Below are 23,354 nucleotides of genomic sequence, written 5' to 3' on the forward strand. Positions count from 1 at the left end.
GATAATTGCTGGTGTTCTTCTGATCCTATTAGTACCACAGGCAGGCAGCTGCAGTATTTACAGTTAGTGTACTGTGTCCTCTGCACAGTGTGCACCTAAAGCTACCTGAAGACAATTGCTGTTGTTCTGATCCTATTAATACCACAGGCAGGCAGCTGCAGTATTTACAGTTAGTGCACTGTGTCCTCTGCACAGTGTGCACCTAAAGCTACCTGAAGACAATTGCTGGTGTTCTTCTGATCCAATTAGTACCACAGGCAGGCAGCTGCAGTATTTACAGTTAGTGTACTGTGTCCTCTGCACAGTGTGCACCTAAAGCTATCTGAAGACAATTGCTGTTGTTCTTATCCTATTAATACCACAGGCAGGCAGCTGCAGTATTTACAGTTAGTGCACTGTGTCCTCTGCACAGTGTGTACCTAAAGCTCTACCTGAAGACAATTGCTGGTGTTCTGATCCTATTAATACCACAGGCAGGCAGCTGCAGTATTTACAGTTAGTGTATTGTGACCACTGCACAGTGTGCACCTAAAGCTACCTGAAGACAATTGCTGGTGTTCTTCTGATCCAATTAGTACCACAGGCAGGCAGCTGCAGTATTTACAGTTAGTGTACCGTGTCCTCTGCACAGTGTGCACCTAAAGCTATCTGAAGACAATTGCTGTTGTTCTTATCCTATTAATACCACAGGCAGGCAGCTGCAGTATTTACAGTTAGTGCACTGTGTCCTCTGCAGAGTTTGCACCTAAAGCTACCTGAAGATAATTGCTGGTGTTCTTCTGATCCTATGAGTACCACAGGCAGGCAGCTGCAGTATTTACAGTTAGTGTACTGTGTCCTCTGCACAGTGTGCACCTAAAGCTACCTGAAGACAATTGCTAGTGTTCTTCTGATCCTATTAGTACCACAAGCAGGCAGCTGCAGTATTTACAGTTAGTGTACTGTGTCCTCTGCACACTGTGCACCTAAAGCTACCTGAAGACAATTGCTGGTGTTCTGATCCTAATAATACCACAGGCAGGCAGCTGCAGTATTGACAGTGGACTGTGTCCTCTGCACAGTGTGCACCTAAAGCTACCTGAAGACAATTGCTGGTGTTCTTATGATTCTATCAGTACCACAGGCAGGCAGCTGCAGTATTTACAGTTAGTGTACTGTGTCCTCTGCACAGTGTGCACCTAAAGCTACCTGAATACAATTACTGGTGTTCTGATCATATTAATACCACAGGCAGGCAGCTGCAGTATTTACAGTTAGTGTACTGTGTCCTCTGCACAGTGTGCACCTAAAGCTACCTGAAGACAATTGCTGGTGTTTTTCTGATCCTATTAGTACCACACGCAGGCAGCTGCAGTATTTACAGTTAGTATACTGTGTCCTCTGCACAGTTTGCACCTAAAGCTACCTGAAGACAATTGCTGTTGTTCTGCTCCTAATAATACCACAGGCAGGCAGCTACAGTATTTACAGTTGGTGTACTTTGTCCTTTGCACGGTGTGCACCTAAAGCTACCTGAAGACAATTGCTGGTGTTCTCATACTAATAATACTACAGACAGGCAGTTGATTCTACTAGCTGCCATATCAGTATATATATATATATATATATATATATACATCCCAGCTTTGTGCAGCTACATCTCACTGCAGGCCATTAGTATGTCTGGAAGACAAACAAGGAGAGGCAGACAGTCACAAGTCAATAAAAGAGGGCAAGCAGGCTCTGTGTCTAGAGGCAACAGTGCTGGTTATGGACACGGTGCATCCTAATCAGCACGTGGCCGTGGGACACGCTTTTCATTTTTTTCGGCAGCTGGCCGTGTTGAGCCGCAACATGCCGAAGACTTGGTAGAGTGGATGACCAAGCCGTCCTCATCCTCCTCATGCTCTCTCACCCAGGCTCAGGGTGCCAACGCGGCCTCTTCCCTCGGCTCAATGGCATCAGTCACTCCATCCCTAGCCCCTCCATGTTCACCTGAGGAGTCCCCTGAACTGTTTGAACACAGTGTTGGGTACATGCTCCAGGAGGATGCCCAGCGTTTTGAAGGCTCCGATGATGGTACCCAGCTAGAGGAAGGCAGTAATGTGAGCCCAGAGAGAGAGGGTGCTCAAGAAGGACAGCAATCTGGCAGTCATGTTCCCCCAGCTGCAGCATACTGCCAGGTTTGCTCCAGTGATGAGGAGGGAGGGGATGATGAGGAAGTCACTGACTCCACGTGGGTGCCTGATAGGAGAGAGGAAGAGGAGGAGGAGGCAAATCTGCAATGAGGCAGGATGCCCTCCAGGGGCCAGCTTAACTGCATCACACCGCAGAGCTCCGCATGTGCAGGGCGCTGCTGTCTTTGTGCGTTATTCCAAAAGTTCTTTGGTGTGGGCCTTTTTTGAGACGAGTGCATCAGATCGCACCGCTTCTATTTGCAACATATGTCTCAGGCGTATCTTGCGTGGCCAAAACATCACCCACTTGGGCACCACATGCTTGATAAGACATATGTCGACCTGCCATGCAGTTAGTTGGCAAGCGTACCTAAAAGACCCACACCAAAGAACAAACTTGCTCCTCATCAGCTGGGATCTCCAACCCCACTATACCTTCAGTCCTCTCTGAAACCTGCACTGAGAGGAATGAACGTGTAGAATTAGGTGTGTCACAGCCAAGTACTTGCGGGCAATCTGCTATCGGTACACCGACGTCAGATTGTACCAGGCAAATTTCCCTGCCCCAGCTGCTGCACCGCCGAAAGAAGTTCGCTCCCAGCCATCCACATGCCCAGCGGTTGAACGCTAGCTTGGCTAAATTGCTAGCACTTCAACGGCTGCCTTTTCAGTTGGTAGACTCTGCCCCCTTCCGTGAGTTTGTGGAATGTGCGGTTCCTCAGTGGCAGGTTCCCCAACGCCACTTTTTCTCACAGAAGGCGATTCTGGCTCTCTACCGGCATGTGGAAGGCAATGTCTTGGCCTCGCTGGACAGGGCGGTCAGCAGTAAGGTGCATATTACCTCTGACTCATGGTCCAGCAGGCATGGACAGGGAGGTTACCTATCTTTCACCATGCACTGGGTGACTCTTCTGGCAGCTGGGAAGGATGCAGGACAGGGTGCAGTAGTGTTGGAGATTGTTCCGCCACCACGCCTTCAAAATTCTACTAGTGGTGATTCTGCCACACCTCTCTTCTCCACCCCCTCTTCTTCTTCCTCCATGGCCTCTTCCTGTGTTGATTTTTCCTCGGAACCAGCTGTGCTCCGTAGGCGTCCAAGGGGCTATGCAAGCACGCAGGCAAAAAGATGCCATGCGGTGCTTGAGCTGGTGTGCTTGCGGGACAGGAGCCACACTGGGGCAGAGATTCTGTCAGCTCTGCAGGGGCAGGTTCAGAGGTGGTTGACGCCACGCCAGCTTAAGCCAGGAATTGTGGTTTGCGACAATAGCACCAACCTTCTCTCCGCCCTCTGACAGGGACAACCGACCCATGTGCCCTGTTTGGCTCAGGTCCTTAACTTGGTGGTGCAGTGGTTCTTGGGCAGGTACCCGAGCTTACAGGATGTCCTGAGGCAGGCCAGGAAAGTCTATGTGCATTTCCGCTGGTCATATAATGCCAGTGCTCGGCTGGCTGACATCCAAAAGGAATTTAACGTCCAAAGAACCGCCTAATCTGTGACATGCCCACCAGGTGGAACTCAACGTTGGCCATGCTGCAGCGGCTGCACACGCTGCAGAGGGCCATCAATGAGCACCTATGCGTTTATGGCATGAGGACAGGGTCAGGGGACCTTGTTTTTTTTTCCCCACGCCAGTGGGCTATGATCAGGGATGCATGCACTGTCTGAGGAGGCCACAAGGATGGTGAGCAGTGACAGTGCATGCATCAGTGACACTGTCCCTCTTGTCCACCTGTTGAAGCACATGCTGCGTGGAATAATGGACAGGGCACTTGAGGCAGAACAGAGGGGGGAAGAGGAGGACTTCCTTACCCCTCAAGGCCCCCTTTATCCAGACAGTGTTCCTGTGTTCCCGCCAATCACACAGGAAGAGGAGGAGGAGGATTGTGTCAGCATGGAGGTGGAGTCTGGCACTCAGCATCAGCAGCAGTCTTCAAGGGATCATTTACAGTCTGAAGAAACCCATGGACTTTTATGTGGCTGGGAAGAGGTGGCTGCGGATCATGTCGTCCTTAGTGACCCAGAGGACTCTGGACCGAATGCCTCAGCAAACCTACGCTGCATGGCCTCCCTGATCCCGCAAAGCCTGCGGAAGGATCCTCGTATTCATAGTATCAAGGGGAGGGATCATTACTGGCTGGCAACCCTCCTTGATCCACATTACAAGGGTAAGGTGGCGGACCTTATCTTGCCATCGCAGAGGGAGCAGAGGATGAATCATCTTCGGGAGACCTTGCAGAAAGGTCTGTGCAACGCGTTTCCAGAGCCTGGTAGGTTACAATTTCCTGGTCCTGCTGGACAACGTGTTGCTGAGGCTTCGGTCAGTCACACAAGGAGCAGTGGAGAAGGTGGCCGTCTGACCAATGCATTCAGACAATTTTTTAGTCCGCAGTCCCAAGGTATGGTCGGTTCCAGCAACCATCGCCAGTGTCTGATTCACATGGTGCAGGAATTCCTAGGGGCAAGATCAGACTTGGACACCTTTCCCACCAAAATCCTCTGGGTTACTGGGTCTTGAGGATGGATCACTGGCCAGAGCTTGCACAATATGCAATTGAGCTACTGGCCTGTCCTGCATCCAGCGTTCTTTCGGAACGCACATTCAGTGCTGCTGGAGGCTTTGTAACCGATCACAGGGTGCGCCTGTCCACCGAATCGGTCGATCAGCTGACCTTTATAAAAATGAATCAATCTTGGATCACCAGCTACCAAGCACTTGATGCTGATGTAACCGAATAATTTTTTTTTAGTGTGAGATCCTGTTATGCTGAGTGACAATCCTCTTCCTCCTCAATTTTCATGCTGATAGCTTGTAAGAACATTTTTGGTTCTGGGCACCGCCACCAGTGTCTAAGGCCCAATTTTTCTGCCCCTTATTAATGAGAGCATGTAATTACAATTTTAGATGCAATACTTTGCAGCAGGGCTCATTCCTGTGCTCCAACTATAGTATCTGTGAGGGGTTGCAGTGTTGTGGCACCAGCACCAGTGCTCAAGGCCCAATTTTTCATCCCCTGTTTAACAGGGGCGTATAATTACAACTTTTGATGCAATACTTTGCAGCAGGGCTCATTCCTGTGCTCCAACTGTAGTATCTGTGAGGGGTTGCAGTGTTGTGGCAGCAGTGGCGAAGGCCCAATTTTTCTGCCCCTGTTTAACAGGGGCGTGTAATTACAATTTTTGATGTAATACTTTGCAGCAGGGCTCATTCCTGCGCTCCAACTAGAGTATCTGTGGGGTTGCAGTGTTGTGGCACCAGCACCAGTGCCCAAGGCCCAATTTTTCATCCCCTGTTTAACAGGGGCGTATAATTACAACTTTTGATGCAATACTTTGCAGCAGGGATTATTCCTGCGCTCCAACTATAGCATCTGTGAGGGGTTTCAGTGTTGTGGCACCAGTGCCTAAGGCCCAATTGTTTTGCCCCTGTTCAACAGGGACATGTAATTACAATTCTTGATCTAATATTTCACAGCAAGGCCCGTTCCAGCGCCCAAGAGTAACTGTGAGGACTTACAGTGTTGTGGCACCAGCACCACCACCAAAGGCCCAATTTTTCTACCACTGGTCAACAATGGCATGTAATTACAATTCTTGATCTAATATTTCACAGCAGGGCCCGTTCCTGCACCCACCAAGAGTAACTGTGAGGGCTTACAGTGTTTTGGCAACACCAACACCTAAGGCCCAAATTTCTGCAGAGTATATAGGGCAGGCCCCTACTTTCAAACATCCAACTTACAAACGACTCCTACTTGCAAACAGAAGGAGACAACAGGAAGTGAGATTAAATCTACACCTAGGAAGGGAAATTCTCTCCTGTAAGAGTTAATATGGGAAAAACGTGTCTCCTCCCCACTGACGCTTTATCACCAATCCTTGTTTCACTAAAAACCCCAAATTTTCAAAAAACATATGTCATTGGGACAGAAAGTGAGGTGAAATCTTCTGAATAGGTGCACAGACAGCAAAACAAATGTTACAGGGGTAATAACCCTTCCCTATGTTTTCCAAAAAGCTTAAAAATAGATTTTTTGGTTGGAGCTACACTTTAAAAATGTACCAGTTCAAAATTACAAACAGATTCTACTTAACAACAAACCTACAGTCCCTGTCTTGTTTGCACCGCCTGTATACTGCTGTTCAGAGTATGTAGGGCCTGGGGGCCCCACACCTTTCCTTTTTTTAATTTGGGTGCGGGGTTCCCCTTAATATCCATACAAGACCCAAAGGACCTGGTAATGTACTGGGGGGGGGTACCCATGCCGTTTGTCTCACTGACTTTCATCCATATTGCCGGGACCCGACATTACATTAAAGCCGCAAGCAGTTTTAAATGACTTTTATTCCTTTAAAAATGTCATTTTGTGCAGGGACTGTTCTAAGCACGGGAAACACGCGCCACTTTACAGGCATACTATAGACACCCCCCAGGTACGATATTTAAAGGAATATTTCACTTTATTTTTTCACTTTAAGCATCATTAAAATCACTGCTCCCGGAAAAACGGCCGTTTTTAAAACTTTTTTTTTGCATTGATACATGTCCCCTGGGATGTCCCCAAACCTTTTTTAGTACAATAACTTGCATATTAGCATTTAAAATTAGCACTTATGATTTTGAACGTTCGAGTCCCATAGACTTTAACGGGGTTCTAAAGTTTGCGCTAACTTTCGGTCCGTTCGCAGGTTCTGGTGCGAACAGAACCGGGGGGGGGGGGGGGGGGGGTTTGGCTCATCCCTAGTCAGTAGGGTTAAAAATTATCTGTAGCCATCCCAATAAAGGTATATTCATATTTGGATGCCCAGTAATATTGCAAAATATGTTCTTAGTCTCAGTGGTGGCTGATCTGCCATAGCAATAAAAATAGATTGTGTTGTGTATGTTTGGATAAAGTAGACACCACTGGCAGACTTTCAGTTCTATGGCTTCCACACAGTGAAGGTTTCAGAGGAGCGAGGACAGGAAAGTTTAAGAAAAGAGTGCCTTGAGTTGAATAGGGGGTACGTTTAAACGCTTTCAAATGCTACCTAATACAATATTCCACAAATTGTTAGATTACTAAATATGATACAATCTCACCAGCTTGAAGTGTAATATCATAATAGTCCAAAGCAGCTTACCTTTTGGAAGCCCCTGAATTATCCACTTTTTGGTCTTATAGCAAAATTTTAAAGTATGGTTGTTGTGTAACCATGCTTTCTCTACAAACATGCAGCCTGCCATGGTAGAAGCTAGAGCTGCATGATTCTGGCTAAAATGAGAATCACGATTTTTTTGCTTAGAAGATAGACCACGATTCTCTCACGATTCTCGCTGCGTAACATGTTTCACATTAAAACAAAAAAAATTGGGCTAACTTTACTGTTTTGTTTTTTTTATATATATATATATATATATATTCATTGAAATGTAATTTTTTACCAAAAATTGCGGTTTAAAGACCGCTGGGCAAATACAGTGTGATATAAAATATTGCAGCAATTGCCATTTTATTCCCTAGGGTCTCTGCTAAAATATATGTAATGTTTGGGGGTTCCAGGTAATTTTCTAGAAAAAAATATTGATTTTAACTTAAGAAAGAAGTGTCAGAAAAAGATTTAGACTTTAAGTGGTTAAATTTCCTGCATTTACACGTTGGTTAAAAACTTGTCAGGCTGCCCAGATTTTTTCTTTACACACAGAAGTTTATCCCTTTGATCTAAGAAGGAAGCGTTAGTTAAAATGTTTCATGTTAAAAACTTGGCAGTCTGCCCGGTAGTTTTCTTTTGACAGCTAAGTGAGCAGATAAGTCTCTCCACTTGTTATATGAAAGAATTCGGCAAACTCTGCAATACAGATTGTCAGGAGGGTTGAATCGAGATCACGATTTTTTAACGATTAATTGTGCAGCTCTAGTAGAAGCCATTAAAAAAAGTTCAATGATTTTTTTTAAAAAACTAAATGTAAGGGGTTACCTACTTTTGCACAATATACATAGTAAAATTAATCCAGGGATTTAGGAGTCCGGAGAGAAGTATGTTTACCAATAAAGATAATTGGACCATGTATTATAAAGGTTTCACATTTCTCTAGATCAGGGTTTTTCAACTGGGGTGCCACGCAGCGACGTGCAGTCAGGGCGAGGCAGGTGAGGTAGAGCCTCACCTGCCATGAACATAAAAATAAAAAAAAGATTGACTTTGAGGGTCATAGCTCAGTGCCCTGGGGTTACAGAGACCCCAAATTAGGTAGGTAACTGAAGTCCCATCCCACTATTATCCAAAATTTGGGGCTCCTATCCTCCATGGTTTTGGAGATACGGGGCTCCTTGTGCAGCCTATCAGAAGCTACATACAGAGTGGCCAGTTTATATACAAGCTGGCACACTCTGTTTGCAGCAGACTGAGGATGAGCTCACAGTGCCTCTCCTCACGTCTTGTCAGAGGCACTGAGCTCAATGGATAGCTTGGAGTCTTGGACCAATGGTAAAGTACCGTTGGCCCCAGCTGTCCAATAAAAACGCTGCAGTGGAGGCACGCCTCTCACTGCAGTGTCATAGAAGGGTCATGTGTCCAAAAGACAAATGCGCCCTTGCAGCCCAGCCCTCTTAACTACAAGGAAAAACGTGTTTATGGGTATAGGATTTACCCACAATCCCATGTTTTTCTCACACAGTTAAGAGGGAGAATGAGAATCTACTGCCTGCTGAAAAGGTACAAGCTAAATCATTTATTATTATGCTATATGTTATAAGATAATAATTTATTATTTATGTATTTACTGTGAAATTACTGGTTGGAAGTTATAACTTCAAAATTCAGTAATTTGTCCGTTAAGATACCTGCTTGAGTACAGATTTTGAAAATATAGTAAATTACCTAAAAAACATTATATAATAATTATTTGTATATTACTTACTAGTGGTAATTAACCCCTTGCCACCCAGGCCAATTCTGACACTTCTCTCCTACATGTAAAAATCATCATTTTTGCTAGAAAATTACTCAGAACCCCCAAACATTATATATATTGTTTTAGCAGACAACCTAGGGAATAAAATTGTGATCATTGCAACTTTTTATGTTACACGGTATTTGCGCAGCAATTTTTCAAATGCATTTTTTTTTAAAGAAACTGTTTCATGAATAAAAAGAAACAAAAAAAAAAAACACTAAAGTTAGCCAGATTTTGTTTGTATACTATGAAATATGATGTTGCACCGAGTAAATAGAAACCTAACATGTTACACTTTCAAATTGTGCACAATTGTGGAATGGCGCCAAACTTCAGTGCTTATAAATCTCCATAGGCGACGCTTTAATTTTTTTTTACAGGTTACATGTTTAGAGTTATGCCGCGTACACACAGTCGGACTTTGCATCGGGCAAAACTCCGTCGGCATCTCCGACGGAAAAAATTCAAAACAGGCTCTATATCTAATGCCCCGTACACACGGTCGGACATTGATCAGACATTCCGACAACAAAATCCTAGGATTTATTCCGACGGATGTTGGCTCAAACGTGTCTTGCATACACACGGTCACACAAAGTTGTCGGAAAATCCGATCGTTCTGAACGCGGTGACGTAAAACACGTACGTCGGGACTATAAACATGTCAGTAGCCAATAGCTTTCATCTCTTAATTTATTCTGAGCATGCGTGGCACTTTGTGCGTCGGATTTGTGTACACACGATCGGAATTTCCAACAACGGATTTTGTTGTCGGAAAATTTTATATCCTGCTCTCAAACTTTGTGTGTCGGAAAATCCGATGGAAAATGTCCGATGGAGCCCACACACGGTCGAAATTTCCGACAACACGCTCCGATCGCACATTTTCCGTCGGACCGTGTGTACGGGGCATAAGTCTGTCAGAAATACAGACAGAAAAAAGTCCGATGGGGCATATACACGCTCAGAATATCCGATGAAGAGCTCCCATCTGACTTTTTCTGCCGAAAGTCCGACCGTGTGTACGCGGCATTACAGAGGAGAACCTGGGTTAGAATTATTGCTCTCGCTCTAATGTTCGTAGCGTATATAACCTGTGTGTATCTTGCTCTTGTACTAGCCAGTGCCTTACCAGCCACTCACCTCACCGCACGTCCCTGGTGCCATGACACCCTGGGGTGCCACGAAGAGTCTTCAATGGTGCCACAGCAAGAGCACAAAAACTGCCCCAACTAAGTAAGGCAGTTAAATGAAATATTCTTAACTACCGCTTCAAGTTTTTTTTAATCACAGTGCCGGTCCTGTGCCTTTTAAAATCGCAGTAAATCTCCTACGGGACCCCTAAACTGTGCTGGCTACCCGCCCACATCCTGCCAACCGATGACGTCATTGGTTGCTAAGGAGGCCGTCGGGAGCCCACCCAGCGTACTTGGGTTCCCCTCATTTGCCTCCACAGATGATGTGGAGGAACTGGTCAGCGGGGGCGCTCTCCTCACCTCTGCCTTCATATGCAGCTCTCCTCCCTCAGCTTCTCCCTCTGCAGCTGGAGGTGTTGGGCAGGACCAGGGATGTGGCCACCTCTTTCACTCCTCGCACAATGGCTGCTATGGATAATCCAGCAGCTGAAGATGAAGGTGTGGAGAAAACAGCCCTGGAAGTCTCCCTCTCTCTCATCTTCAGTGGTCTGGTAAGTGGCAGATGGAGAGAGGCTTCTCCAGCAGCAATTTCAGGATTTTGTATGCTCACTGTCACCACATGCCACTCACTGACCACCCTGCTACTGCATATTGCCGTGTCCTGTAAGTACATACTACCCACATATTTCTACAGGAACAAGTCAACTCTGCGTTACAACCTACTGACCAGTGGGTTGACACCTGTCCGGGATTAACCCGGACAGTCCGGGTTTTGAATCGTGTGTCGGGTTTTAGACTTAATAAAACCCTGACACAATATTCAGAATGGACTGTGGCTCCCCAAGTAACCAAGTACCACAACCACTGAGTAAATAGATGTGCACACAGGCTCCACCCCCACACACAGACAGGAAAAAAGAGAGGGATTGATCTGCTTCTCCTCTTCCTGCCCCTACCCCTCTGTCTGCCCACCCACACTCCAATCCCAAGCGTTCTGTGCCTCAGGAAAGGGATGCATAGGCTGGAAGCATGAAGCTCAGCAAACGGCAGATACATCATGGATGAAAGGTGTCGATGCCTGAGCCCCCATCCTCGGGTGAGTGAGCTCACCCTCCACTGTCTGTGACTGAAGTCTCCCCCACTCCCTCCCTTCCTTCTCTCTCCGGCCTCCAAGTGAGTGAGTACTGAGGGCTGTTGGAACCCTAATTTAAGGGGGACTGTGGGAACCCTAATTTGACAGGGAATGCTGGGAACTCTGATGTAAGTGGGAGGTTTGGTGAGCAGAAACCCCCTTCCATCAGAGTTTCCCTTTACACCAGAGTCCACAGCGTTCCTCCTTTTTTGCTAAAGTGTTCTAGTTTGGCGTGAAAGTAGGCAAGTGGTTAAACTAACCTACAAACATTGCTTAATTTTTAATAATATCCCAGAATTATCCTCTTCCTCAATTAGCCACACAATGAGCTATTGCGCTTCGCTGGAAATCAACAACCGTTGCATTTCCACAAATTATTGTAAGATTGGATAATATTATGATTATGGAAAAAAATATATACGGTACTTTACATCCTAGCTCCCAACTGTGACTGATTTGGAACAAAGTCCACCTTGTCCCTCTTTCCTCCACATTTGTCCCTCATTTTGGTCTGGTCTATATAGTTAAATGCAATTTTTATCTTTCAAAAAGTGTTTCCCAATGCTAAATCTTTCATCCAATTTCTAAATTGCTGCATTTGTAAAAGTCAAAAGCCAATATAAAGGAATAGTTGTGGTAAAAAAAAAAAAATAATAAATACATAAAAAAGCACTTGTGGATTTAACTAATCATTTTTTGTATAATTCTCCTTTAACCACTTCAGCAGCATTTGGCTGGCCAAAGACCAGAGCACTTTTTGCTATTCGGCACTGCAACACTTTAACTGACAATTGCGCGGTTGTGCAACGTTGCTCCAAAACAAAATTGACTTCCTTTTTTGCCCACAAATAGAGCTTTCTTTTGGTGGCATTTGATCACCTCTGCGATTTTTATTTTTTGCGCTATAAACAAAAAAGTGACAATTTTGAAAAAAACGCATTATGTTTTACTTTTTGATATAATAAATATCCCCAAAAAATATATAAAAAAATTTTTTTTTCCTCGGTTTAGGCCGATACATATTCTTCTACATATTTTTGGTAAAAAAAACGGAAAAAGCGTATATTGATTGGTTTGCGCAAAAGTTATAGCATCTACAAAATAGGGGATAGATTTATGGCATTTTAATTAATATTTTTTTTTTTTACTAGTAATGGTGGCGATCAGCAATTTTTATCGTGACTGTGACATTATGGCGGATACATTAGACACTTTTGGAGCTATTTTGGGACCATTCACATTCATACAGTGATCAGTGCGATTAAAAATGCACTGATTACTGTGTAAATGTGACTGACAGTGAAGGGGTTAACCAGGAAGGGGCGCTGTAGGGATTAAGTGTGTCCTAGGGAGTGATTCTAACTGTGGGGGAGGGGCTACGTGTGACAGGACACTCATCACCGCTCCCAATTACAGGGAGCTGTGATCAGTGACAGTGTCACTAGGCAGAACTGGGAAATGCTTGTTTACATTAGCATTTCCCCGTTCTTCCTCTCCGTGAGACGATCGCGGGTATCCCCGCGGACATCGAGTCCGCGGGACCTGCGTTCGGACTCACAGAGCTGCTATCCAGGCCCCGCGAGATCACGTACAATAACGTGATTTTGCGCAGCGGAGCCAACCTGCCGCAGTAAAACTGCGGTGGCTGGTCCGCAAGCGGTTAAGGAAGTGTGTCCTATACCTACATACTTTTGCTAATAGGTGTCCCTGGTTGCCATCTCACAAGTTGGGAGGTATGCCTTACATAATTCAAAAAAACCTTTTGACTTAAAATGGGATCTTTGGTTTTTATATAGGCTTCCAAATAGTAATTAGAATCTCTATTATGTTCAGTCCCTTAGGCTACTTTCACACTGGGGCGTTGGGGGCATCAGCGGTAAAGCGCCACTATTTTTAGCGGCACTTTACCATAGATTTTGCGGAGGTTTTCGGCCGCTAGGATCTCCAGATCCTTAAGGTTTTGGGGGTGTCGCTGGGCAATACAGACTTTCAGCTCCCTCCAAAGATTTTCTATTGGGTTCAGGTCTGGAGACTAGCTAGGGCACTCCAGGACCTTGAGATGCTTCTTATGGAGCCACTCCTTAGTTGCCCTGGCTGTGTGTTTCAGGTCATTGTCATGCTGGAAGACCCAGCCACGACCCATCTTCAATGCTCTTACTGAGGGAAGGAGGTTGTTGGCCAAGATCTCGCGATACATGGCCCCATCCATCCTCCCCTCTACAGTGAAGTCGTCCTGTCCCCTTTGCAGAAAAGCAGCCCCAAAGAATGATGTTTCCACCTCCATGCTTCACTTTTGGAATGGTGTTCTTGGGGTTGTACTCATCCTTCTTCTTCCTCCAAACACGGCGAGTGGAGTTTAGACCAAAAAGCTCTATTTTTTATTATCAGACCACATGACCTTCTCCCATTCCTCCTCTGGATCATCCAGATGGTCATTGGCAAACTTCAGACAGGCCTGGACATGCACTAGCTTTAGCAGGGGGACCTTGCGTGTGCTGCAGGATTTTAATCCATCACAGCGTAGTGTGTTACTAATGGTTTTCTTTGAGACTGTGGTCCCAGTTCTCTTCAGGCCATTGACCAGGTCCTGCCATGTAGTTTTGGGCTGATCCCTCACCTTCCTCATGACCATTGATGCCCCACGAGGTGAGATCTTGCATGGAGCCCCAGACTGAGGGAGATTGACCGTCATCTTGGAATTCTTCCATTTTCTAATAATTGCACCAACAGTTGTTGCCTTTTCACCAAGCTGCTTGCCTATTGTCCTGTAGCCCATCCCAGCCTTGTGCAGGTCTACAATTTTATCCCTGATGTCCTTACACAGCTCTCTGGTCTTGGCCATTGTGGAGAGGTTGGAGTCTGTTTGATTGAGTGTGTGGACAGGTGTCTTTTATACAGGTAACAAGCTCAAGGTGCAGTTAATACAGGTAATGAGTGGAGAACAGGAGGGCTTCTTAAAGAAAAAATAACAGGTCTGTGAGAGCCGGAATTCTTACTGGTTAGTAGGTAATCAAATACTTATGTCATGCAATAAAATGCAAATTTGTTTTTTAAAAATCATACGTGAATGTGATTTTCTGGATGTTTTTTTTTTTTTTAGATCTCGTCTCTCACAGTTGAAGAGTACCTATGATAAAAATCACAGACCTCTACATCAGTGGTTCTCAACTCTGGTCCTCAGGACCCACTAACAGGCCAGAATTTAAGTATTACCTTGGGGAGTAGGGATGAGCTTCGAGTTCGAGTCGAACTCATGTTCGACTCGAACATTGGCTGTTCGCAAGTTCGCCGAACAGCGAACAATTTGGGGTGTTCGCGGCAAATTCGAATGCCGCGGAACACCCTTTAAAAGTCTATGGGAGAAATCAAAAGTGCTAATTTTAAAGGCTTATATGCAAGTTATTGTCATAAAAAGTGTTTGGGGACCTGGGTCCTGTCCCAGGGGACATGGATCAATGCAAAAAAAGTTTTAAAAACGGCCGTTTTTTCAGGAGCAGTGATTTTAATAATGCTTAAAGTCAAACAATAAAAGTGTAATATCCCTTTAAATTTCGTAGCTGGGGGGCGTCTATAGTATGCCTGTAAAAGGGCGCATGTTTCCTGTGTTTAGAACAGTCTGACAGCAAAATTACATTTCGAAGGAAAAAAACCCATTTAAAACTACTCGCGGCTATTGCATTGCCGACAATACACATAGAAGTTCATTGATAAAGATGGCATGGGAATTCCCCACAGGGGAACCCTGAACCAAAATTAAAAAAAAAAAAATGACGTGGGGGTCCCCCTAAATTCCCTACCAGGCCCTTCAGGTCTGGTATGGATATTAAGGGGAACCCCAGCCAAAATTTAAAAAAAAAATGACGTGGGGTTCCCCCTAAATTCCATACCAGACCCTTCAGGTCTGGTATGGATTTTAAGGGGAACCCCGTGCCAAAAAAAAAAAAAAACGGCGTGGGGTCCCCCCAAAAATCCATAGCGGACCCTTATCTGAGCACGCAACCTGGCAGGCTGCAGGAAAAGAGGGGGGGACGAGAGTGCGCCCCCCCCTCCTGAACCGTACCAGGCCACATGCCCTCAACATTGGGAGGGTGCTTTGGGGTAGCCCCCAAAACACCTTGTCCCCATGTTGATGAGGACAAGGGCCTCATCCCCACAACCCTGGCCGGTGGTTGTGGGGGTCTGCAGGCGGGGGGCTTATCGGAATCTGGAAGCCCCCTTTAAACAAGGGGACCCCCAGATCCCGGCCGCTGTGTGACGGCGTCTCCTCGTCTGACGGTTCTTAAATAACGAGGGGCGGGGCCACCCAGTGACCCCGCCCCCCTCTGACGCACGGTGACTTGACGGGACTTCCCTGTGACGTCACGGGGAATACCACAGGGAAGTTCCGTCATGTCCCGTGCGTCAGAGGGGGGCGGGGTCACCGAGTGGCCCCGCCCCACGTTATTTAAGAACCGTCACACAGCGGGAGCCTCCCTCCATGACAGCATGGATGTGGAGCGGCCCGGAGAAGAAAATGAAGAAGAGAAGAAGAGAAGAAAAGAATAAGAGAAGAAGATGAAGAAGATGAAGAGCGGGAGCCTCCCCCCATGCCATGGGTGCGGAGGGGCCCGAGGAGAAGAAGATAGAAGACGCCGCAGAGGAGATGCTGGACGAGAATGCCGGAGGAAGAACCAGAAGAACCAGAAGAAGAAGAAGATGAAGGAAGATAGAAGAAAGAAGAAGCATTTAAATAAAGGAATTGTCAAAAACTGTCTCTTGTCATTTTTAACATTTTTGACAGTTTTTTTGTGAAATGGTAGGGGTAAGTACCCCCTTACCATTTCACACAGGGGGGGCGGGATCTGGGGGTCCCCTTGTTAAAGGGGGCTTCCAGATTCCGTTAAGCCCCCCGCCCGCAGACCCCCACAACCACCGACCAGGGTTGTGGGGATGAGGCCCTTGTCCTCATCAACATGGGGACCCCAAAGCACCCTTCCTATGTTGAGGGCATGTGGCCTGGTACGGTTCAGGCCGCACTCTCGTCCCCCCCTCTTTTCCTGCGGCCTGCCAGGTTGCGTGCTCGGATAAGGGTCTGGTATGGATTTTTGGGGGGACCCCACGCCGTTTTTTTTTTTTTTTGGCGTGGGGTTCCCCTTAATATCCATACCAGACCTGAAGGGCCTGGTATGGAATTTAGGGGGACCCCCACGTCAATTTTTTTTTTTCAATTTTGGTTCGGGGTTCCCCTGTGGGGAATTCCCATGCCATTTTTATCAATGAACTTCTATGTGTATTGTCGGCAATGCAATAGCCGCGAGTAGTTTTAAATGGGTTTTTTCCTTCGAAATGTCATTTTGCTGTCAGACTGTTCTAAACACAGGAAACATGCGCCCCTTTACAGGCATACTATAGACACCCCCCAGCTACAAAATTTAAAGGGATATTACACTTTTATTGTTTGACTTTAAGCATTATTAAAATCACTGCTCCTGAAAAAACTGCCGTTTTTAAAACTTTTTTTTGCATTGATCCATGTCCCCTGGGGCAGGACCCGGGTCCCCAAATACTTTTTATGACAAAAACTGGCATATAAGCCTTTAAAATTAGCACTTTTGATTATTCATGTTTGTGCCCCATAGACTTTAACGGTGTTCGCGTGTTTGAACGAACTTTTTTCCTGTTCGCATGTTCTGGTGCGAACCGAACAGGGGGGTGTTCGGCTCATCCCTATTGGGGAGATGCAGACTAGAATACTGCAATCACTGAGCAGCAAATGATATCACCTGTAATGTATTTCAGTTATCTTGCAAACCTGGCCTGTTAGTGGGTCCCGAGGACAGGAGTTGAGAACTACTGCTCTACATGCTTTGTAAGTAGGAAAACCTGCAAAATCAGCAGTGTATCAAATACTTGTTCTCCCCACTGTATATATGTTATATGAAAATATAGTATGCGCACATATTGTTTAACTCTTCGCTATACATTGCTATTTGGTTACAATTATGTACTATACTTGTTACCTCTCCTGGACACCTAGTGAGAGTGCTGAGTATTGCAGCCAATACTCCAATCATCCCATCATCCCAATATGCAGTTTAGTACATCTACAAAATGGGGACATACTAAAAGAAATGACAGAATGGAGTGCCCAAATGGAATGCCCATAGAGAATAATGGAACAAAATTGAATGCCCTTAGAGAATAATGTACCAAAATGGAATGCCCATATAGAATAATGTAACAAAATGGAATGCCCAATGGAACAAAATTGAATACCCATAGAGAATAATGGAACAAAATGGAATGCCCACAGAGAATAATGGAAACAAAATATTTCAATTAGTGACAGAACACTTAGAAATATGAAATAAATCTTTAGCCACAAAATGGCTTCTGGCCTTCCTTATACAGGCTCAGCTTACAAAATGGCCACTGCTCACACCCAATATGGAGTGTAATGCACCCGAGTAAAAGAAAATCAACAACTAAAAAAGTAACAAACACATCGCTAGCCTAAAATCAGCTGTTTAAAGAAACAGTAAAAACAGATGTTAGTTTACATGTATAGGACAGCCACACTTTCTGTCTCTTACATATCAATATCTCTCCAAACTAAGAACAGGTAGCAGGAGATCTGACAGCATAGTTAGTACACAACTTAAGTCATCTAACACTTCCACAGCACAGCAAGCAAGCGCTGGAACAGGGTGATGTAATAAACAGTAAAAAGAAGAAAAAAACAAGAGTTGTAGTAGCAATAATATGACACACATGTTAGTACTCCTGCACATGATTATTCTTTAACACTGGTACAAACCTCTTTAAAGTGTTCACTTTTTTTTTCCAGAAATACAAACTGTCAGTTTATAGCTGAGGAGACACTCTGGATACATGGATTAGCACTATTCTTAATGACAAGGTTTCTCCTTACCTTGGAGCCGTGGTATGTGTATGGTGAGCAGAGATCGCAGCAACTGATGTGAGTTAGCGCTTCACCTAGGTAGTAAGAAAGGGGGCTGGCAGAGGGAAACCAGTTGTTAAAAACAGAACTGAAAGTTTGGTTAGTCTTTATCCTGTTATTTGTTCAGTGCTGCAAAACAACATAACAATATCTATCAGTCAGACTTCTTATTACCGTATTTATCTGCGTATAACGCGCACCCCAAGTTTAGGAGGGAATTTTAAGGAAAAAACTTTTCTGTTCAAAGTTTTTTATTGAAAAGCAGACATAGAATTCAACAGGCAATATTTATGCGACATGTAACAATGAGATTTATACAGGTTTTTTCAGCGACATATGTATTACAGCAGACATCAGGAACATATCAAAAACAGAATGTCCAGAAGATATTCCTCGCAGAGATAACTGTGGACGCATTATAACTGTTTCCATTTATAATTAAAGAGAAATTAAAACAAAAACTAAAGTTTTATTCGTTTGCTCGAAAAGTAAATCTGCGAGTATGTACAAAGTCAAAATCTGGTAATCGTTTTGTAAATTGTAAAAAACATTACCATTGATATATCTGAAGGAGAAACATTAAGTAGAAAAGGTAGAGTGAGGAGAGTGGTAGATAAAGAAGAGGTAGAAAGAGACTAGAGGTAGGGAGTGTAGAGGGGAGGAATGGTCGGGGGGACGCACAAACCAACGAAGTACCATTAAGTCTGTCTAATATTGTTGTGACCTGGTTAGGGTTTTAGAAGGTGCTTATCGAAGTCCGGGGGTAGAAAGTGTTCAGCCCAAGAATTCCAGATTTTAAGGTGCTGGGGAATCCTATCAAGGATTGTTGCTTCAATTTTACTGTGGATCATAGCTTGAGTGACCCTGTTTTTAACTTCAGCTAGAGCGAGTTTTGGAGTTTTCCAGGCCCTGGCTATCGTCTGTTTGGCTGCTGTTGTGAGCTGAAGGAGAAGGCGGGTCTGGGATCTGGTGAAATCTGAGGGGATAAGATTCAACAATGCAACAGCCGGGGCAGGATCAATAGGATGTTGAAATAAGGTGGAGGCCATACGGAATACTGCAGCCCAGAATTCCTGTACTATTGCGCACGTCCAACATATATGTGTATGGGTACCCCGTTCGTTACAGCCACGGAAGCAAGTAGCAGGATAATTTGGGAGAAATTTGGAGATCCTAGCAGGAACCAGGTACCATCTCATGAGTACTTTGTAGTTCGCTTCTTGAGCGATTACATTGTGGGATGATATTTTCGTATTGGACCAGATATCAGACCAGCTCTCTGCATCAAGATCTAATGAGAAGTCTTTGAACCACTGCACAGCATAGGAGGGAAGGTTGGTTGGGGGAGAGGTCAGATGGGTATATAAGAGGGAAATTAGTCCCGGGGCATGAGGGTCAGAGTTGCAAATCCCTTCAAAAATGGATAGATCATCTACTGAGGTGTGTGTGCCTATAGTTGTATGGATAAAGTGGGCTATCTGTAGATATCTAAAGACTTCTGTAGGGGGAAAGTCAGCTTGGTTTTGTAGCGAAGAGAACGTCTTAATAGTGGATCCAGAAGCAAAATCACATATGCAATATAGTCCAGCCCTAAGCCAGATTTGAAATGATCTTGGGTTGATTTGAGCCGGATAAAATTTCGGATGATCCAGGAACGAGAGTAACTGGGAATGAGCAGACTGTAACTTAAATGGGCCTCGGAGTTTATCCCATAACTTAAGGGAGTGTCCTGTAATGGGGTTACTGATTGGACCACGGGTTGAGGGGGGCAACCATAATAAGTTAGACACTTTGAGGGGGTGAAGGTCTATGGCTTCCAAACTAACCCAAAGTGGAATTTCATTTTTTGCATGGTATAGAGTTATCTGGGCTAGCTGAGCAGCGTGGTAGTATCCCAAAAAGTTAGACAGACCCAACCCCCGCTTGAGTTTACTACGAAGTAATATAGCTTTAGATACCCTAGGTCTAGTGGAGCCCCATATGTATTTGGACACTCTTGTCTGAATAATGCGGTGGTAGTATGAGGGAATAGGGATCGGAAGGACTCTATATAAATAAAGCAGTTTTGGAAGCATAGACATCATTACAGCCGCTATCCGGCCTAGCCAAGAGATACATATCGGGCGCCAGGATTCTAATAGGGTTGTTTGGTGTTTTAACATAGGGAGGTAGTTGGCTCTAAATAAGTGGGCCGGGTCGCTAGTTAGTTTGATACCAAGGTAGGCTATTGAGGTTGTAGACCAGGTGAAGGGGAAGAGTTCTCCTATGTGTTCAAGTTCTGAGTGTGGTAGGGACACGTTGAGGGCCTTAGATTTGGATTGGTTGAATTCCAATCCTGATATTAGAGCAAATTTGTCTAGAAGGTAGATTAGGTTCGGGAGTGTGGTTCGTGGAGAGGTGACGAATAGTAGTGCATCATCGGCAAATAGGCATAATTTATGTGATGTAGAGGCTATATCTAAGCCTTTAATATTTGGATTTGCTCTAAGGAGAGCTGCTAGTGGTTCAATCGCTAATGCGAACATTAGGGGGGAGAGGGGGCACCCTTGTCTTGTACCTGAAAACAGTCAGATTGGTATCCTGAATATTTAACATATGCTTGCGGTTGGTTGTAAAGGGAGTCTACCCATTGTAGAAAGTTAGGGCCAAATTCCCATCTTTGTAGTACATAGTGGAGGTAAGGCCAAGAGACAGTGTCAAACGCCTTACGAATATCAAGAGAGAGAAGATGCATAGGGATTTGGTGAGTTCGAGCTAGGTGTTGGAGCAGAATGACACGACGGATGTTATCACTGGCCTGACGTTTTGGGATGAAGCCTACTTGGTCTTTGAGTATAAGGCCACCTATAATTGGGTTGAGGCGTAACGCCATAATTTTGGCTAGGATCTTTATATCCAGGTTGAGTAAGGATATGGGCCTGTAATTGGACCACAGAGAATTGTCTGTGTTAGGCTTGGGTATCATGGAGATGATGGCTGTCAACGTGTCTCGACCAAAGGAGTGTTGTTTAAGGAGGGCGTTAAAGGTGTTGGTGAGAAGGGGGGCTAGGATGGGAGCAAATTTTTTGAAGTAGGAGCTAGAGAGACCGTCGGTGCCTGGTCTTTTGTGTGGTTTAAGAGACTTTATAGCAGTAAGAACTTCCTCGGACGTAACGGGGCATTCCATAGATTCTCTATTGGCCTCTGTTTTGAAATAATGATTCAGCTTGTGTTGCCGAGAAGGTGCGTGTTGGGGTATATAATTCAGCCAACTTTCTGCGGAATTCAGAGAACACCTTCACCTGGTTACTCGTGAAATTATCCTTGGCCAGTTTGAGTCTGATGGGATTGTGTACCCTTTCCGGTCGACGAAGTCTCAATACAAGGAAGGTATCCGGCTTATTAGCTTTAGTATAAATTGTGTGGTTGGATCTACGAATGGCTTTGTCTGCTGATTCAGCCAAGAGCAGGTCCAACTCTATTTTCGTCTTTTCTAACAAAATTCTATGAGGTTCAGTTGGGGTGGATTGGAATTGGAGGAAGAGGCGGTGAAAATCTGCCTCCAATTTCTGGGTTCTGAGTTTTTTTATCTCTTTTGAGGTGAGTGGATACGGATATGCAGGTCCCTCGAATCACGGGTTTGTGCGCCTCCCATAATAGGACAGGTGTCAGGGGCATATCAGTGGCCGTCGGACAAATATGCGTGCACGCAGGTGCACGAAGCCGCTCGGTTGTTATACCGGAGGAGCGGGAGGGGACATCCCCCCCTCCCGCCGCCTCCCGCCGCTGTTACCGGGCCTCCCGTGCGATCGGGAGGCCCGGTGTCCGGTCTGCTGCCTTCGGCGGCTGGGGGCGGACTGGAACGAAGCTGCGAGCGGCTTCGTTCCAGCCTTCTTCTTGTAAATGCGGAAGCGACGTCATGACGTCACTTCCCATTTACTCGGCTGCCAATGGCGCCGAATTTAAAAAAGTACACAGTATTCAGAATCGCCGGCGATCTGAATACTTTGAAGTGTAAAGGAGGGATGGGGGGTCTTTTAGACCCCCCATCCCTCCATAAAGAGTACCTGTCACCACCTATTACTGTCACAAGGGATGTTTACATTGCTTGTGACAGCAATAAAAGTAAAAAAAAAAAAAAAAAATTTAAACACAATTTATAAAGTACAAAAATAAATAAATTAAATTAAAAAAAAAAAAAAATTTTTTTAAAGTGCCCCTGTCCCCGCGAGCTCGCGCAGCGAAGAAAACGCATACGGAAGTCGCGCCCGCATATGTAAACGGTGTTCAAACCACACATGTGAGGTATCGCCACGATCGTCAGAGTGAGAGCAATAATTCTAGCCCTAGACCTCCTCTGTAGCTCAAACCTGGTAACCGTAAAATTTTTTTAAAGCATCGCCTATGGAAATTCAAAGGTACCGTAGTTCGTCGCCATTCCACGAGTGCGTGCAATTATAAAGGGTGACATGTTTGGTATCTATTTACTCGGCGTAACATCATCTTTCACATTATACAAAAAAATTGGGGTAACTTTACTGTTTGGATTTTTTAAAATTCATGAAAGTGTCACTTTTCCAAAAATTTGCGTTTAAAACACCGCTGCACAAATACCGTGTGATAAAAAATATTGCAACAATCGTCATTTTATTCTCTAGATTCTTTGCTAAAAAATATATATATAATGTTTGGGGGTTCTAAGTAATTTTCTAGCAAAAAATATGGATTTTAACTTGTAAACACCAAATTTCAAAAATAGGCTTAGTCATGAAAGGGTTAATGTGTATAAACCTTACATGCAGTGTAATCTTAGGAAATACATATCTCAATACATTTCCAGTGATAAACCTATCCTGCCACTTCATATCATGCTGTACATGAAAAAAATATATCAAAAAATAAAAAATACAAAATACAAATTAACTTCAAAAATATATAAATCAGTCCACAATAAAACGTGACCACACACGTGAGAAAAATGTGTCCAAATAAAGTGGTAATAAATCTTGATAAAGTACAGGTGATGTTGTGTCTCCTCCACCTCTCCTCTTGTGTGCAGTGATTCCACTCCCTCAA

At 44.8% G+C, this 23,354-nt stretch overlaps 1 protein-coding gene across 1 annotated transcript in view; it reads right to left on the minus strand.

Annotated features, from left to right (window-relative positions):
- Nucleotides 1-18,379, minus strand: part of LOC141148335 (interferon-induced very large GTPase 1-like) — a 61,393-nt gene extending 43,014 nt beyond the window's left edge. The window contains exon 1 of the mRNA XM_073635712.1: nt 18,270-18,379. The gene's annotated coding sequence lies outside the window, so the exon portion shown is untranslated. The remainder of the gene's footprint in view (nt 1-18,269) is intronic.
- Between the last annotated feature and the right edge of the window lie 4,975 nt (nt 18,380-23,354).

The sequence above is a fragment of the Aquarana catesbeiana genome, linkage group LG06, assembly GCF_042186555.1.
Source record: "Aquarana catesbeiana isolate 2022-GZ linkage group LG06, ASM4218655v1, whole genome shotgun sequence".
NCBI classification, from domain to species: Eukaryota; Metazoa; Chordata; class Amphibia; order Anura; family Ranidae; genus Aquarana; species Aquarana catesbeiana.